The sequence below is a fragment of the Anas platyrhynchos genome, chromosome 7 (assembly GCF_047663525.1).
Source record: "Anas platyrhynchos isolate ZD024472 breed Pekin duck chromosome 7, IASCAAS_PekinDuck_T2T, whole genome shotgun sequence".
Taxonomy (NCBI): Eukaryota; Metazoa; Chordata; class Aves; order Anseriformes; family Anatidae; genus Anas; species Anas platyrhynchos.
Window position 1 is genome coordinate 32,920,735 of NC_092593.1, and position 13,386 is coordinate 32,934,120.

The window sequence follows — 13,386 nt, forward strand, 5'->3', positions numbered from 1 at the left end:
CACCACTAAGCCTGAGGCACTGCTGATTTTAAAGGTCTAGCAGAATCTGTACATCAGTGACCCTGGGTGAAAAGCATTATACAGACTTCAGAAATTTTCATTGGCCACGAAACTGTGTAAAAATAACCATAAATGCATTTTTGTTACTGCCTTCTGCCTGGTGTTTAGGCAGCAGTCCCCAAACCATAACCCTTGCCACTCTGAATCAAGTTAATATGGCAAACAGAGAAAGCACAGAGAGCTAGGTTGTGCCCCCAGCTGCTCTGAGTCAACACGTTCCTCTGAGGTCAGGCATCCTCACAGCAGTTAGAGATGCTGGTGATGCAGCTGGCCTGTGCAGCACTCACTCCCTCGCAAGAAATTTGCGTTCATTTACATGTGGGAGACACAAGCAGCGGGAGAAAACAGAGACTTGATGCAGGTCTGTGGAAGCAGGGAGAGGCCGAGTGCTGATGGATGCTTGGGAGGCTCATGCCTGCACCTTTGTCAAGGAAAGCAAGACATCCCGTCACGTGCAGTGTCCTCCACACTCAAGCTACCACTACGGGTTCTGTCCTAACAGCATCCTGACCTGAAAACACAATTAAATAATCTGAAGATTTGAAAAAAACAAGGATTTAAAGGAGTGGACCAAGAGTGATACACTACAGCCTCAGATGGCTGTTTTTCTTCCTTGGTTGCTCTACTTAATATGAAACATTAAAAAGAAGTAAATGAAACTATAGCTTGATTGCATCAAGGTGGAATGCCACAAAAAGTTGTTTGGGAAAAAAAAAAGAAGGTGGAAAAAAAAAGAGTTTGAAATTTAAGTTCCTGCACTACCTACTATCAGTGACAAGAAACAGGATGTTAGTTTTATGAATGTGATGTCAAATGTTGGCTTTTCTCACCTCATAGAACAAACAGTTGCAGTGTTCAGCTTGCTTGATAACTATCTAGAAACTGGTGTTTGCAAGTATTTACATCACTTTTGTTCAGTTTATTAGTGAAGACATTGTTTCTAGTGTCTCTTTTATAGGGTCAACCAAGTTCAAGAAAATCAAACATTCCTCCCTCTTTTGTTTCACACATCAGCCCTAATAGGGATCAAAGAACTAACAGTGGATTCTTCTTGCTAGCGGGGGATTTGCATCTGAGTTCTCAAAAATGTGGACAGAAGCAGCAAGTGGAAGCATACTAATGTCTGGTAATTGCTTATTTCGATTTTTCTTTTTCCTCTTTTATTTAAATGGAAAAAAGAAAAGAAAAAATAAAAAAATGAAGAACACAAAAGCAACAAGATCCCAGAGAAAGAATAAAACCCAACCCTCTGGTTTTGGCAGCTGCAACTGCTGAAAAAGACCTATTAGCAACATGCAAAGTGAAGCGTGCGATTCTCCCTTGGACAGGGCAGCACAATGCTAAGTGGAGGTCTCACCACATCTGCCTGACGTTCTTCCTCCCTCCTAAGCCAGGCTGTGCAGTCCAAGACCTGCTCACCTCTTGCCAGGAGACTCCAGTCCCCGAAGGATTTATTTCAGTGACCGGGGATCAGGTGGCTCTCATCCACTGGCAAGTTTTTGCTCATGAAACCTGAAGAGTGGTCACTCAATTCCCCACTCATCGGCTGCATCCAAGAGAAATTTTTAATACATCCCCAAGCGCTGTTGCTCCAGCTGAGCAAAGGCAGGTTCTGCACACCACATCTCTTGAGCATGATATGCTGAGGTTCAGTTTTACTGGAAAACCTCCTGAAAGCATGAAGAAATTGCTGGAACATGCCACCAGGGACTATAGCTGCTAAAGGAATGTATCAGATCCAACTTGTAACAATACAATGCATAGCGCAATGAACAATGAATGATTTCAAGAAGTCTGACATTTTCTTTCAAATCTTCAGTCTCTACAATATCAAAAGGAATCGACTAAGTGCATTTCATGAATCATGCATTTCAAGACAGGAGCTCTGGGTCCATTTTTAAAGACCACTTTTCTTGCCAATGGCATACCATAGGAATTCATGTGCAATGCCTATGTCCAAAACTGAGTTTGAATGACCTTTATCAGTCATTTAGTTTATTGCCATTTAAACTGTAAGTCATGTCTAGTACTGACAAGGGTGAAGTAAACAGCTTTGCTCTAAGAAAAGTGCAAAGTGCTCAGACCTCACTTTGGGATTTGGACCAACTCCATAATGAAGGCCTGCAAAATAACTTCTACCCACTATCTACCGTCTATCCACTGCATACCATACATACCCTCATATGGAAGAGGGCTGCATCTTATCTACATGGATTTACAGTCGTGAGCTTTTTTGCCATCCTATGCTGTCTGGGAGCATTTTCAAGAACAGTTTGCAGAGAGTAATCCCAGGATGACGCTCAGTGTTTCTTCAGATGTTTTTTTCTGCAGTTAGATAGTGACGTTGTGAAGAACATCAGGTTAGCTTGGACCAGAGCCTACCTACTGAGCAGCCTAGTGGAGAGGAGAGAAATAACATACAAGAAAGGAGGGGGAAGACAAACTAATTACTTTTGAAACCATAATAATAACAACAGTATCTTCATGGACTCATTTCTCCTGGTCCCATTTGTCCGTTAGAGATTAAGTAAGGAGTTACACACTTCTCTGTGAGCCTGTATCTGGCACAATGCACACTTCTGGCCTGGAATAATTCTCCCGGGACACATTGAGGACGGATTATATTTGCAACTGCCATGTCCCTGTCCTGTAACAGGAAGTCTCCCTGACAACATGAAGGGTAGATAAGGACAGATGGAGCAGAAAGAATGAAGATGTAAATGGACTTTCCCACAAAACCCTGCAGAATTAGAGTAAGGACTTTTTGTATGGAAAGCAGTGAGAAGAAAAAGAGAATGTCCTGATTTTCCTATCCCACAAGGGCTGTGGGATGGGGAGGGGGAAAGCAGAGGGAACATTTAACCAGAGCAACATTGCAGCACAATTCCCTGTGGCTGAAGAGGAAGGCAGCCGCAGACTGTGAGAAGGACATCTGAGAAGTCCCTCAGTATAAGCAGCGACAGGAAAACCCTTCACAAGTGACTGAAAGAAAAACCTGAGTTCTGAAGGGCACGGAAGCAGCTAGAAAAGGGCGTTCTTATTAAAAGGTATGAAATATGCATATTCAAGAACAACAGAAATCAGTAACAGGGTTACTCCCATTACTACAGCCTCAAGGCTATAGTTACTTAAGTACACAGAATTTACCAAGATTATTTCATTGATACAGTACTTGATCAGTAATTCAATTACCATGCACAAGCCTACATCAAACAGCTACACATGCAGAAGATATCCTTGGCATACTTCCCAAAACCGAACATTCATGCATCTTTCATATGGCCAATATAATTAAATTTACGTGTACATGTAGCAGAACAAGCACTTTAAGTAATAGGACATAATCCTAGCAGTTTAAACCTTTTTTTTTTTATATATATAAAAAAACCACTCTACTCCGCAGAAGAAAAAGCAAGCATGGGAAGAGAGGAAAATAGAGGCATAAGAACATACGATGAACTTTTATGATATGATGCACTCCATGATGCTGTGAATTTCACTCCTGGGAATGAGGACCAATCCAAAGCCTACAACAGAGCATGGATATCCTCCCACTGCACTGGCATAAGGTTTTGTGTCCCATCAACAAGTCTGTGAGAATGCAATGTCCTGCGTACCCCCGTGACTCTCCCCATGGTTGCTGGAGATCTGCAGTGCCTTTGCCCTGCAGCCCTGCTCCACATTGCTTCATCCCCACCTGGTCTCAGGCACCCCCCAGCCCTGCACGTGCTTTGGCTGTACTCCTTTGGGCAACATCCAAGTCACAGATAAAGGTAAGGAGGAGCAACAAGATGCAGAATTAAGGCTTACATTACTACTCCGTTCCTCAAAATGTCAGGCCAGCATATTTCAACATCACCATGTCTTACATTCTTTATTGGGTTAAATTCTGGCCAAAAAAAAAGCATTAGATTTCCATCTAGCTGTAGTAAACAGTGATTTATTTGATACACATTTTAGTTTAGTGACACTACATTGGGCAGTTAAAATTTAATGGGAATGTTCTCCTCCAAACTCTTCCCATATGGATTATATAATCTTTAATATCAGGCCTCAGTCCACCGATCTGTGGGCCTGAAAGTGGTTACACTACTATCATCCAATGAACTAAATCTTCTCTTTGCCTTTTCTTTAGGGTTTATTTTCTCTCCCTACTCCCACTCCCTCCATAACGCTAAGAGTGAGCAGAGGGTTAACAATAATGAAAATGTGCATGTAATACTAATAAAAACCTTTGGTTTTAAAGGCCACACTTGATAAAAATTTATAAGGGCTGAAGTGCTCATAAATTTTACAACCTACTACACATTTTCTGATTTATATACATAAAAAGGGCCCAGTCATCCACGTAGCTGAATAGGCTGATGGTTTTGTATGTACAGCCCCTGTTAAGCAGACCACTTGTTCAATATTGCCTGTGACTATGGGAGGTATCTACAGTCCTATTTTTTTCCAGGTAATTACATGCACTACTGTAGTCAGGGAGCTACACCATCGAGAGCATCTTTTCCTCTGTCTTGCTTGACTGAGCCTCTTCACTAAACACAGCGTGGGCGACAGGACTGAGCTCCCAGGAAGGTCTGTGGTGATCTTCCGGGCTCAGAGGTAATCGCCACTTACACACAGGTGCCCTGGCTGTTCTGCTAATTGCCACGGGAGCTCACAAAGGCTCCCACCTCCCTTGTTTCCTGGTCTAAACCAGGACTGGAAAAATCAATGATTACACCAGGAATTTTAAACTATCTATTTAATTTCATCATCCTGCAGTAACCTGCCTCAGAGCTACTGCTAGCTGAAGAATACATGGTTATCAGGGGAACAGACGAGCTGTGCTATCTGCTCTCATAATACTTTGCAGGGGTCTTAGACAATATTAAATGCAGCGTTTTGGAGTCACACACCAGTGTATGCCCATGCAATGTTTTCCTCCAGGCAAATATATCGCGAGCTGTAAAGGCAGCAGTGCAAGGCTTTGAAATGCCAGGCCCAGGGAGCACCACTGTGACTCAGAACAAACACTGGTGGAGCTAGCACACACACCAGCTTCTCCAGAGCAAAAGAAGTGAAAGAAGTGCTGCAGAAAAAGCTGTTGGGGGAAATTTCTTCCTTACAAAGGAACACTCTTCCTTTGCAAGCTGTTTGGTAGCCTTAACCATGAGGGTTGTCCCTCCAAAATTCCCCCAAGTCCTCCCCCTTTCACTGCTGACCGTTTTGTTAACCACACAAAGATCTGATTGTTCTCTTTATCTTCCTGTGTGCTTGCCAGCCAAGACATCTGATGGCACTGACTGCTCTCAGCTACGTGAGACACCATTTCTGGCTGGCAAGCTTAAATACTCCTTTTCCCTTAATGCTCTCCTTTAGTCTCCAAGCAAAATGCTGGGTGCATTCCTGTGCTAGGGAGATATTGCTGGGAAATGCAAGGATGCCAAACTACCATAACCTCAGAACTTTTGTTAATCTACACTGCACATCTTTAGAATGGGTATAATCATTCCTTAACAGGCATAATCCTACCAGCTATTCCTGGTCTCCTCAGACTACATGTATAATGAAGACCCCTAGGTAATTAATATGGACTACCCATACAATATTTATATGTGCAGAACAAGTGGAGAGAATCACAGTAAAATGTATTTCACCTCATATTCAGCCTTTCCTGTGAAAACCCTGCTTTCAGGGGATTTTTGTCTCCAAGCTTTTAAACAGATTTTTTTCCTCCATTGCTGTTCTAGCTACTAGAAAGGCAGTAATCAGTTCGTTAGCAGGGTTCACAAGGATGACCCCAATGTCACCTTTGCTTTATATTTTGCAAGGGCATGGTTCAAACTCTGTGCACGTTGCCTCCAAAGAAGGCAAGGCACACTGTATGAAGTCTGACAGATGCAACAGCGCAGTGGTAAGACCTGTACCTTCTTTCAATTCCACAGGCAAGAGCTAAGTTAGTGGCCCAAAAAAGCATTGCAGGCAGAACAAGGACCAGATGGGGGTAACATCCTAATTTAATCTTAATCCTCCATCCTAGCCCCGCACGCCGTGCTGCTGTACAGCAATTCTGCTCAAAGTTTTCACAGAGCTGTGCTATAAACAGACGGGTGAAAACCACCCCCCAGATGGACACAAAGAGCCAGGGATAAGTAAGGTGTGCTATTTGTGTTTTCCTGTGGCCTTTGTACCCCAGCTCGGCCTGCAGCAGTGGTATCACACACACGTGTGCCAGCAAACAGGAGCAAAGAGCTCGCTGCAGCACAGGTGATGGAAACAGAGCAGGAGCCAGCAGGGACTCCCCAGGCCGATATGCTCCCTGCAAACACCAGAGTACAATCAAGACCCTATTTCTTCTTCACCAAGTGAAATCTGACAAAGTAGGAGGAGCCTGGCCACGAACAGATAAACGAGAAGACACAGACATGGTGGCATTGATAACTGTACCTGCCAAACTCAACTACAGCAACAAAATACCGCCTCCGCTCTTGCAAGCTGCTGGTAATGCCCATGGAGCCAGGGGTGCAAGCTGGTAACACATCTCCCTGTACAGCAGATGCACACACTGAGCTGCTCCTGGTCAGTGCTACCTTGTGCCCCATTGAGTGCCACCACATTTTCCAAGCAAAACTACCCCACCACATGTAAAAGGGAAGGATAGCCTCTCTCTCCTGAAGTATTTTTAAATGGCTTGCTTACCACGTGGCTTGGATTCATGCAGAACATCTGGGTGATGCCTAATTTCAGGCTTCCTCTGGGAGCTACCCACCTCCCTCCCTGTGGCAACCGCTCCACACGGATTTGCAGCAGTGTTTTCTGTCATACTCCAGGTTACAAGTGGTTGTAATGGTGCAGCAGTTTCACTCAGCAGCCTTCCCAGCAGGGCAACCAGGAGCTCTGTTGTCCCCTGCAAGAGGAAGGGGAGAAGTCTGCTAAGTGCCAGCCCCAGCAGAGCATCCACGTGCTGGAATCAGCCTTTGACAAGAGGCTGCAGAGACACAGCCACACAACTGCCAGGCAGCTGCCCAGCTGCCTTGCTTGCTGACCCTTCCAGGTAAGTCAGGTTTTACAATTTGTACTATTAGCTATGTAGCATTGAACATATGCTTCGTGCGCCGCACTGAGCCCCCCTGTGCTCTGTAATCACTCCAGTTTTGGTAGTGCAAACCTCAGCAGCTAGATGCCAGCTAATGGTTTGCACACGATGCTCAGAGATGTTACTGCGACAGGACCTGTCTCTGAGCCTGCTAACCACGTGGTCAGGTTCCCAGCAATATGCTTCAGCAAAGCACGAAAGCAAGAAGAGACTGCTCTAAAGGATGTTCTGCAAAGCACACAGCCTTATCTTAATGCTCTTCCCAGCTACCACCCCTTAAGCAGTCACTCTTTTGCTGAAGGAGCAGAAAGAGGTCGAGTCACCTTACTTCTTGCAGGGTATGCAGGGGTTACTGCAGCTCAGAGGCTGTGAGGCCACGCGCTCGGCACCTTAACCACATCTGGAGGCCAAGGATAGGACTGGCAGCCTTACGACTTAATACCTCCAGCTTCTGCCAAGCAGTAAGTGCTCCCACGATGAGGGAGCAGCAGGTAAGATGGGAGTAGTAATTCAGTGAGAGCTCCACAAGCCGAGCTGGCAGGCAGCGTGATCGTTCTGCAGTTGTATTTACCACCAAAGGCAAGGGAGCCAGGCAATAAAAGCAACCACAGCTCAAAAGGTAATTTCCTTGCCTTTTTTTAAAAGGCAGAAGACCAATTTAGGGATGAGGAGGAACTTAAACAAGTCAGCTTTTCTGGACTGGATTCAACACCACAGAGCTTGTTTACAGATATCTAACCTAACAATCATTTAAAAACCAGCTTCCTGGGGCATCCCATTGCAATGCAGAGCGGCGCCCGCGAAGCTGTCCTGCCTGCTGCAGCTGCGTGCCTCTGCTGAGCCCACCACCACATTAGCAGTCCCACGCGTGCCGAGATTTGCATAAAAGGAGCAGTTATCAGCAATTACGGCTTGCCAAGGCAAAATTCTTCAAGGCCGCTTTACAACCAGTGACAGATGTAGCATTCCCAAGTTTAAGCTATAATTTATTCTTAGACTGGGCAAAAACATAAGGAAAACACACTGTGTGTTTTGCAAAACCGCTCATTTAGGCATCTGAAAAAATAGTTTTAAAAAGGGGGAAGGAGGGAAGATGAATAGGGACTAAAGGAATGAATAGACTGCAGGCACAAAGACAGAATTTAGAATTCAGGAAGGGTGACAAATATCCAGACTGATTTGCTCCTGAACAGGTTGACTTTTACCTTTTGTTCACAGCAGATGATACCAGCATCCCATGTGGAAAAGCTGTCCTTTTCCTTCAGGGTTTAATCGCAGGTAATAATCACAGCGTGCAGGCCTTTCTCCAACTGCATTGCCAAGATCAGACCAAGCACATGGGAGGGAAAGGAAAGAGAGGCTGTACCAAAGAGGAAACCCATTCCCTACTAGGGCTCTGAGAAACACAGGAGCTTCTCATTATCAACCCCTGCTGCGAACCCGGCCCTGCAGAGGGAAACACAGGCTGTGGGATGCTCCATGGGTCTGGGAGCCAGGACATCCAGGACCTGCTGAAAGTCCCTCATACCTTGGCTACATTTCCAGTTCTCCTCGGTACGAGACCCACTCAGTATGCAAAGCCTGTGGTAGAAAGGGTGAGTGATGTGGAACTGAAACTTCTGGGATGCATGCAGCATCACAGGATCATTTAGGGTAGAAGGGACCTCAGCTCTCCAGTCCAACCCCGGCTCAAAGCAGGGTCAGCAAGGATGTGCAGTGAGGTTGCTCAGAGCTTCAGGATGCGCAGTGTCAGGTCAGCACCTCCATTCTGCATATTTTCCAGAAAGTAATTCACTCTCCCCCTCCTCAACCTAGGTTAAGTTTTCTCTCATCTGCTCCTTTCATAGAAATATGTGCCCTCAGAGGCCACCCAGCTAGCCACAAGCACGCAGTCAAGAACCCTGGCAAGTGAACCCACGGATATGGGGAATGCAATCCAAGACAAAGTCCTACTGCCCTACAGAGGATCTTTCTGGTTCTGGCACTGAGTACGGTCTGCATATTCCTGCCTTCAGGAGCTTTTCCAGCTACAGAAGCGGTGCTGGCACCACTCAGCTCAAGCTGATCTGGAACAACCAGCCCACTAGGAGATGGCAGCCAGGAGCCCATGGCAGCAATTAGCACACCCATCCCACCCTGGGGCACACGGCGCTTAGGATCCACAGTGCAAGTGTGTTTGGGTTCAGTTCAATCCATCTCCAGTGTTAACAAGCAAATCAGTAACGAACAGAAGCAAGAAGATAGAGACTCTGGACACCTTCCTGATGTCTTTAAATTTTAAGCATGGTATGTTCAGGACCTTCTCTGGGGAATCAAAGCATTCTGATCTGATGCTATAAATGATAAGTGAGAGGGGTTCAGTGGTTTCTGCAGGCTTTGGGCATCTATAATTCAAAATCCACTGCATATTTCAAACTGTTTTCCTATTTGATACAGCACAAGCGAACCCTTCTGAGAGCGAAATGCTGTACTGAAGCTGTGAGTGACTGACCCTTTTCCAGTCCAAGCTATCTTAAAAAGGAACTTTAGCACCAGAGCAGCTTTGCTGAAAGCTGACCCCAGTGCAACTCTGTGCACAAGCTCGGGATCACAGTAACTATCATTATTAGTACTGCAGTATTATGCACTCAGAGGTCACGGCACACCAGTGCTAAAGCCTAGTTTTATTTGCAAAACTGGAACTATGCAAACACAAGCAGGACCCACAAATGCAGACCCACAGGGCACTGAAGGTGGCTCCTGGGGCAGGCGGCTGCAGCATTTTCAGAGCCTGACCGAGTGCTGTAGTCCTGGGCCAGGCAGTCACTTGGTGACAGTGAACCCTGCACCCGCAGGTACTGCTAACAGATGGAAAGGGATAGCATGTGTTCCTACAGTTTCGCCTCTTCAGAGGTTTTCCCTGCTAAAACCAACAGGTCTTCCCACCTCACGCAAACTTTATTCCCCTAACACTTCATCAAGTTTAGTCTGACTTTGCACAGCAAAGCAGAAAGCCACACGCTGGCTGCCACAGCCACCACCAACTAAGCTGCTCAGAAACAAGCTTCCAGAACCTTTCAGGATGTGCAGTAGCTCAGAGCAGTATTCTCAATGCCCTGTTTTTAAAAACAGGTGAACAGCCTTGACTAAAATAAGAGGAATTTTCGAATACGAGCCTAAGGCTGTGTTTGTAGAAAAGATCAACCCAAGCAATTAAAGTCTGGCAAAATTACCACCAACTAAAAACAGCTTGTGAGTTCCAGGAAACCACAGCGAAGAAAGCACTGACACATCTATTGTAATTCACATGCAGTTGTTCCCAGCGCTCTGCCCACACTGGATAAATACCAAGCCTATTTTTGCCTATGCAAGTTTTCTTACCTCCACATTTTTCTGTCTTTCTCATTTTGGCATGAAAACAAGACAACATATCCCTTACAGGTAAGATACTCGATATACGTAACACCAAAATTCAGTCTTCCCTGACACAAGTGACAGTTGAATCCCCTTAAATTGAGAAATTATCCTCAAACCTCAGAGAGCAGGCGAAAGGAGAGCTATGAGGGAGGCATGTACTTCTTCCTGCAGGGTGGCAGGTAACAATTCTTTCCTCCTTGCCCCACAGTAACATCTCAACATGTTTCTTGGCCCCTCCAGCATCCCAGGCTATGCCACTGCCCAAGGAACAGCCTAACCCTTCCCATCATCCATTGCATTTTTAAAAAATATATGTATATATTAAAAAACAAACAAACAAAACACTGTACCCATTGTAAAAAGCAGGAAACAAATCCTTAATGAGCTACCTGCAGCTCCAATCCTCTGTTACAGGGTCAGGCCCTGCACAGGATCAGTAGCATTTAGCTTGACTCCGCAACTGGAGGCAGGAGCCCTGGAATTACCTGTGGGTCACTTCTCATCCAGGCTTTCTTCCATGGCTCCGCACCTTCCTCTTGCTCACTGCATGGTCAGATCCGATCTGAATAAAATCACTTCCCTGCTATCGTATATTCCCTTCCACTGTGCTGAGACCAGACTCTCATAACTGGGACCAGGCACACCTGGCCAGGCCTTCAGTACCATCTGTCCTCCTCCTCTTGTGATTAAAAACACCTGAGTCATCTGTCCACCCTCCTCCTTCCCTCCAAGACTTCTCTGTTCAAGTTTCACCTCTATTCACCCTTTATATTAGGATCTTCTACTCAGTTATTCTAAGATGGTAAATACATCATTAAATTATCTGGAGGCATAGAAGGAGAATGAGCTGTAAGGTTACCACGACAGTCTTTGTTCCTAAGGATGTATGATTCCCCATAATGCGCAGCTGCTTACCAGCGTGGGGTAGCTGTGTGTGAGGCTCCACTTCTCTCAGCTTGAGCTTCTTCCCAGCTCCGGTGTGCCCATTTCCAGCCACTTTCTGTACGAGCTTCTCTGAGCAGTTTGCTGAGTCTGGCTGAACCTATCTTCATGAGGCAATCAGTGTGCCTGCTCCCGTCCTGGTCTCCGTTCTGCTAGCCGGTTCCTTTTCATTCCTTCTTTCTGCTTCTTTATTGATGACAACTTCATCACAACGCGTTGCCTTTTTTTTTTTTTTTTATCTTGAGGGCAGGCTCCCCTCTTATACCCTTCTCCCCACAGCAGTTCTTTTCAAAACAACTTTTCATTGGCCAAACAACTTTGAATGTAACAACAACAGCAAACACCCAGAAACATCCAGGCCTTAATGGCTGCAGAACAAGAAACCGGAGACTGCATGGAGTCTCCTGAATCACCCTTCTTTGTTCCCTCTAAACTCTTTTACATTCCTGATGGCCTCATCATTAAGAGTCTAATGTTATCTCAACCACGGGGCTTTACAACCCCCATGGCCACACTCCCAAATCTCCCCCTTCTTTATTAATACCAACCATTTTCTCTACACGAATTACCACTCCATATATAACATCTCGGCTGTTTCCTGCTGGTTTGGGTGGCTTTTTTTGGGCCCTTTCTCCAAGACCTTTTCCCAGAGGCGTCAGCCACCACTCCGGAACTGGCTGGAACCACCCAGAACTACCCGGAAGCAACCAAAACTGAATAGAACCATCCAGAATTGCCCCAAACTGCCTAGAATTGGACAGAACCGCCCAGAATTGCCCCAAACCGTCCACAACCTTCCAGAACCCTCCAGAACCGGCGGTGGCCAGCGGGGGCCGCTTTCCCGCCCTGCGGCCCCTGAGGGGGGGCGCGTGAGCGCTCCCAAATGGCGGCCCTGAGGCGAGCCCTGCCCTCGGGGCTGCAAAGCCTGATGCAGCCAAGGGCTCGTGTCTAAATCCGTAAACCCACTTTGAATGCTCTTGTTTTGAGTATCCAACGAACTGAGGCACCTGAAAATAAACCCGGTGCTACCTGCCGTTACGATGGTGGAGGACCCTGTGTGGGGAAGGGGCTGGTCTGCTAAAGTTGTCCCAGGAGAGGACAGCCTTCAAGGAAACCAGCAGAGAAATTAGGCTGTTGGGAAAGTTAAGTGCTTGCTAAAAGCCTCTGGTGAAGAGGAGGGAAAGAAGGTGACGAAGTTACAAAACCCATCACCGATTAGAGTAACTGCTTGTTTAAAACTTCAACAAAATATCCAAAATATTTTATCAAATCTGATGCTGCTGATTAGCCTTTAAAAACAATGAATAGCATGACTGGATTTTCAACAAATTCCCTGAAATAAATAACTTTTTTTTTTTTTTCTTTAACCAATGCTAATGATGAATAATGGGCTGGAATTAGGCAAGGGAAAATGGAGGATAACATTTCTTTTCCCCCACCATACATGTACAAATGTATGTTGAGACAATTAAAATGAATGCCTTCCTGAAAAAAAAAAGTGGACTCGCTTTGATTGGTTTTAAACTCCTGCCAAGGTTTTAAAACCCGCTAGATCTGCTGCCAAATTTCTTTTATGCTGTTGATATAGACTTTGTTTATTGATTTTGGTACAGGCGAGAAGGAACGAACCTGCGGTTGTAAGCACTGTATCAAGCTGTTGGACTGCTGCGTTTTCTGCCATGGGGATCTTACGTTGGTCACTTTTTCCAAACAAGTTACCACTGAAAGCTTCTTTTGTGTCCTGCAAAGTCTCCAAGACATTAGATTTGCTACTTATAAAAATCAAAACAATACCAACCCCCCCACCCACAAAACAGCACCAAGGAATTTGGTGTTTTCATGTCACATCCCACCCTCTTCCATCTAAGCAGATCTTCAGAGTCAGAGTTGTTAGCACAGAGTTAACA

At 45.5% G+C, this 13,386-nt stretch overlaps 1 protein-coding gene across 2 annotated transcripts in view; it reads right to left on the reverse strand.

Moving 5' to 3' along the window:
* LOC106017775 (uncharacterized) overlaps positions 1–12,229 on the reverse strand; it is a 116,379-nt gene extending 104,150 nt beyond the window's left edge. Inside the window, exons 1-2 of one of the 2 annotated variants that reach the window (XR_003498509.3) lie at positions 11,453–12,229; positions 6,745–6,952 (exon numbers count right to left, since the gene is read on the reverse strand). The gene's annotated coding sequence lies outside the window, so the exon portion shown is untranslated. The remainder of the gene's footprint in view (positions 1–6,744; positions 6,953–11,452) is intronic. The other variant, XR_011810457.1, reaches the window with a different exon arrangement.
* Between the last annotated feature and the right edge of the window lie 1,157 nt (positions 12,230–13,386).